This window comes from Notothenia rossii (assembly GCF_949606895.1).
Source record: "Notothenia rossii genome assembly, contig: scaffold_61, whole genome shotgun sequence".
NCBI classification, from domain to species: domain Eukaryota; kingdom Metazoa; phylum Chordata; class Actinopteri; order Perciformes; family Nototheniidae; genus Notothenia; species Notothenia rossii.
In genome coordinates, this window is record NW_027639460.1 from 222,316 (window position 1) to 227,625 (window position 5,310).

Genomic DNA, 5,310 nt, shown 5'->3' on the forward strand with positions numbered 1-5,310 from the left:
ATAACCATCAACACAAACTGAAGTTAATCTCTATGGTCTTTAAAATAAATGGCTAATTTCATTGGTTTCAGAGGAGGAAACAACACCTTCCTACACAACCTGTCCAGTGCTATATTCCCGCTGTTTAACAACCACCATTATCAAGGAGCAGCAAGTATTTATTTCTCGTCTTTGTTACTTTATCATTGTTAAGCTTGGATTTGGGTTCTGGGAAAAGGGTAAATACGCTATAGAGATCATAAAACATTTTTTATCCCAGACTGTAAACAGGTATATTTTTTCAGTAAATTGGCCATTTTTACCATGGCGCTAGCTACATTTTTTAAGCTAGCCTCAAGTGGCCTTTCAAAGTACTGCAGGTTACGGTACTTCCGCTTGGTTAAAACTCCTGAACGCTAGCTAGCAGTATTGTAATCTATTTGAGTCATTTAATTTTTCTACTCCAACGAAATAAGTAAACTGAGACCGGAAGTACCTTAAGGGCGCACAACTTTTAAAACCTCATGTATGTTGTTGTGTTATTCAAAGTCTACTATGATATTGTATGCGATATATCGCAATACAACGCAATATGCTGAATAACAATTGTATCATGGTGCGTATTGGATTGCCAGGTTCTTGCCAATACTCAACCCTAGTAAGTAGTCATTTCATTTACCTTAAATATCAATATCACTCAGCATCCATATTTTGCTCTGTCACTATGTAAAGCAAATTACCAAGTAGTCGTGAGTATATTTATTTGTCAAGTCTTTATCTGTATGTTATTTTCGTGATGCTTGGATTTGGTTCTTTGAAATAGGGTAAATAAGTTATAAACTTTTAAACATTTCTTCAGTAACGTTGGCCATTTTACCATGCGTTTGCCCCATTTTTAAGCAAGTCTTAAGAAGCCATTTAAAGTACTGCAGGTTGTAATACTTACAACCTAGCTAGCTAGCAGTGTTGTAATCTACATTCAGTTGTTTAACTTGTTCTACTCTAACGTAATAAAGTAAACTGAGTCAGGAAGTACTTTAAGGACACAAAAATAAACTGTTAAAACCTGATGGACATGTTTATATGTAAAGCCTACTATGACATTGTTAGCGATATATCACAATACAACGCAATATATTGAATAACCATTGTATCAGAATACAATGACAGTAACTTCCCTAACCCTAAATATCCTTCATTATAACATGCTTAAACTAGATTTGTTGCCATTTAGCGGCATAGAAACTTAACAAAATTAAACATCTATTTTTAGTTTGACTAAGTTAAGGAAGACTGGTTGTAATACATTTAGAGTAACTCAACCAACCCTGAATATCCTTTAATATCACATGCTTTGACTACGCGATGTGTTGCCATGTTAGTCCATAAACTGAACTAAATGAAATGAAAAAAGAATGGGATGGCTAAGTTAGGGAAAACTGGTCGTGTTGGAATACATTTACAGTAAATTCACCAAACCCTGAATATCCTTAAAATTAGCACATGCTTAAGGCCATGTAGCGGCATGACAACCTAACTATTAAAACACCTATTTTTAGTTTGGCTATGTTAAGGAAAACTAATGTTGCAAAAGAAAACAATCCCTTTTGATTAGTGTCTTCTTGGTATGTTTAACTTTGAATGCATAGCAGTTCTTACAGAGCCTGAAGCTAGCTAGCAGCAGCATCAGGCCTAATGCTGAGCCCAGTAATGGCTTCCCATGTAACACCAAACACTAGTCTGTTTGGACCCACTGAGACCATGTGCAACACTAACAGCACAAGGATTACCTTCTGCACGGTCCAACAGATCACGTATGTCGACGTTATGACATTAATCCACGTGTGTTTCCCGTCGTAAAAACCCAGTCGACATGGTGGAGGTTTTCTCAAATGAAGTCGGGGGAATAAGGCATGCGGTGTATTTGCACTGACGTCACCGCCCGTCTTCTTCGGTACTGCGCAGCCTCGGACGCCATCTTGCTGCTGCCACCTGGTTCAAAACTCGTCGGCATCAACACCCGGTCATATCGTCCGTTATCTGCGGGGGAAGAGCGGTGGAGCAGCGGGATGGTGTCTTTTGTTCCGTAGATGATTCTCTTCCTAATGGACTTTTTACTGGAATATCTTGACTTCCTGATGCTGCAAACAGACGCTACGACCGACAGTTATTTTCCTCATGTATACAGATTATAGTTACTTCCGGTGTTACCTTCGTCAAAATGGAATACAACTGATTTTAAACACAGAGCCTAAAGAGGGAAGCTGGTGGGAATGTTTCCAGCAGGAGATGTATGGTCAAAACTACTGCAATATACGGGATATTCAAAACAACCAGATCCATGTGAAATGGAAGACGTTAGCAAGTGATTGGTGGTATTTCTTCAAAGATCATGGTGACTTTTAACTGAATACGTTGCATAAATGTGTTTAAAGCACTGTGGCAAAGAAACGGTTAACTCCGGTTTAAAACAGCCTCGGCTCATTACATGCCAATCTGGCCTCGCTTCTTGCTTGCTTATGGACTCTAAATTATTGTGGTGTTTCACAACATAGACTCGTATAATTTGAATGGGGTTTAAACAACTGTGCTTGAGATAATCGTGAGCCATTATCCCGTATTTGACTGCTTATTTTCGGCCACATTTCAGACTGTAACAGCAGCAGCAGACCCAGACTCCATGATGTTTCCACCCAGCCAGATCCATGTAAAATGTATGGAAGTGTTTAGCTTGTGATTTGTGGGACTTATTTACAGATCACGGGAGATTTAAACGGAATACATTACATATTTGCGTTTTAAACAAATGCTTGTGCTTGTGGTAGTCACGAGCTATGATTCAGTATTTGACTGCTCATGTTCGGCCACATTTCAGCAGACAGACTCCATGATGTTTCCAACCAGCTAGTGGAGAGTGAACGACACCGTTAATGTCGGCGTTATTTTTAATACACGGCTCTTATATATACATATAGGCCTACCAAAATGGACACATGTCAATGGAAGTGATACGTTTCAATATGGTTATCGGTGCGATATTTTTTCGGACCCACGGACCGCAATGGAGAAATCTCTGCTACAAACAAAGGGATCAGCAGCCACGATGGAGCTGCTGGTTGTGGCCTAACGTCAACCGAACTACATCGGTTTAAATACATTATATATTTGCATACAGATAGTACACACAACTAGCTACTCACATAATGAATAAAACACTACATTTATAGCTGAAATTAAGTGTTTGTCTGTCAACCGGCAATGTTTATCATGTTACTTTTGACAACCGCAGCACTTTGGGGACTATTTTTGCGTGATTATTTTTGAAGAATAACGTTATAGATTTGAACCTAACTGACTACAACCGTCTTCGTTTAATTTGAATGTAACGGTAGCCAACTAACCCAAGCCCTGGCGTACACGTATATTGCGGCAAGGGATTGGATTACGGCGCATGCGCATAAAGAAGGTTGATTGAATTCTTACGTTTGTTTTGTTTTTCATCATTTATTTCATTTGACGTTATTCTCAGTCCAAGAGCCGATGTATAAAGGTAAATACAAAATGAACTACAGTGACATTCAGCGAACTGTTTGCTCCCACGCTAACAGCATTCTAGGCTTTATTGAACCAGGTAGTTAGCAGGTTTGCTCTTAGCCAGGTGACTGATGCTAATGCGGCTACTGTTCAGACAAAGGCCGTCCTGATGACGTCACGCACTAAAATCAATAAACCCACGTGAGCTCCTAATTGATCGTCTTGCAGAGGTGTGTGTGTGTTTATAGCCCTTTGTATTTATATTGAGCAAAATTGCAGTGATGTAATCAAGCACTGTACGACATGAAATACATTCAAATGCAAACATGCTAACATTTTACTGCATTGTATATAATATAGTGTACCAGCTAAATAGACTGGCTGCATCGTGTGTCCATAATGTTTTATCCTTTAGATTTTCATGATTATTACATGAGATTATTACTACTAAGAATGCATGATTTATACTTGTAGCAGTATATTAAAAGGTCTTAAGACTTCTACTGACACTGGTCTTTTATGACATTTATTTGTTTATCGGTCCAAAAATAGCCCTAAAGTTGGTGAACGTGTCCCACACTGTGACACGGAGGACTCATGATGGTGAGAGGGTTTCCGGATCCTTCTGAAGAGAGAGAGCTCTTTGTAGGACGACATGTCAAAGTGACTCGGATTATCCCAGGAATCAAACAAGAAACAGACATGCTGAGAAAAAAATAACAGCATTGACATAAACACCTTTTAAGAGAGAGTATATCTAGATGTATTCAGACTCGTGTTACATATAAAGAGGTTGGTTTACAGTGAGATGAGACCATATTGATCCCCAAGGGGAAATTCAGGTGCAGCAGCAAAAAGACAGAAATAAGTAGACACATTCAGAAGTATACACAACTACTTTATAAAAGAAGTATGGAATAGTTCATCACACAAGATAATTGAAGACGAGGTAGGTGACATGAAAATAATATTAAATAAAAGGGGAAATCCAATTAATAAAAAATAAAGTAGCGTTCAGGGCAAGAAAAGGTAAATTAGGGTTCAGATGAATTCACATTTTCCAAAAGTAGTAGATATATGCATTGTACTCTTACTCCACTGTATTTAATACCTTTAGTTACTTGTGTGTTAAATCAGACTTTAGTTCCACCTGTAGTAAATCCACAAGCTACCCTGCAGTATACAAAGTCATTCAAACTAGCTGCACCTTTACCAGCTTTGAGAACACTTTCATGATCAATCATTATAAAACATATCATATATATTATTCTGAAATGGACCAATCTGCACAATGACTACTTTTACTATATTTTGATGATAATACTTTTCTACTTTAACTTGAGGAACATTTTGAATGCAGGACTTTTACTGTAACAGAGTATTCCTACACTCTGGTACTTTTACTTTTACTCAAGTACAAGATCTGAGTACTTCTACTTTTACTCAAGTACAAGATCGGAGTACTTCTACTTTTACTCAAGTACAAGGCCTGAGTACTTCTACTTTTACTAAGTACAAGATCTGAGTACTTCTACTTTTACTCAAGTACAAGACCTGAGTACTTCTACTTTTACTCAAGTACAAGATCTGAGTACTTCTTCCACCTCTGTATTTATGAAGAACATTTACTAAAGGACACTTTTATATCAGGAAGCGAATGTGCTTTTATCTTTGTAACATTGTGTTTCTCGTCTCTTCATAGTGAGTGATGTATTATTTTTCAGGTGATGGGTCAACAGCTGACTAGTGGATTAAAGTTAACGGTAACAGTGTGAAACAATACAAAATAAATCAATG

General features: G+C 37.8%; 1 protein-coding gene across 5 annotated transcripts in view; it reads right to left on the reverse strand.

Moving 5' to 3' along the window:
* mgaa (MAX dimerization protein MGA a) overlaps positions 1–4,891 on the reverse strand; it is a 38,566-nt gene extending 33,675 nt beyond the window's left edge. For all 5 annotated transcript variants that reach the window (XM_079696172.1, XM_079696175.1, XM_079696173.1 and 2 more), the window contains exon 1: positions 1,770–4,891. The gene's annotated coding sequence lies outside the window, so the exon portion shown is untranslated. The remainder of the gene's footprint in view (positions 1–1,769) is intronic.
* Positions 4,892–5,310: the final 419 nt, after the last annotated feature.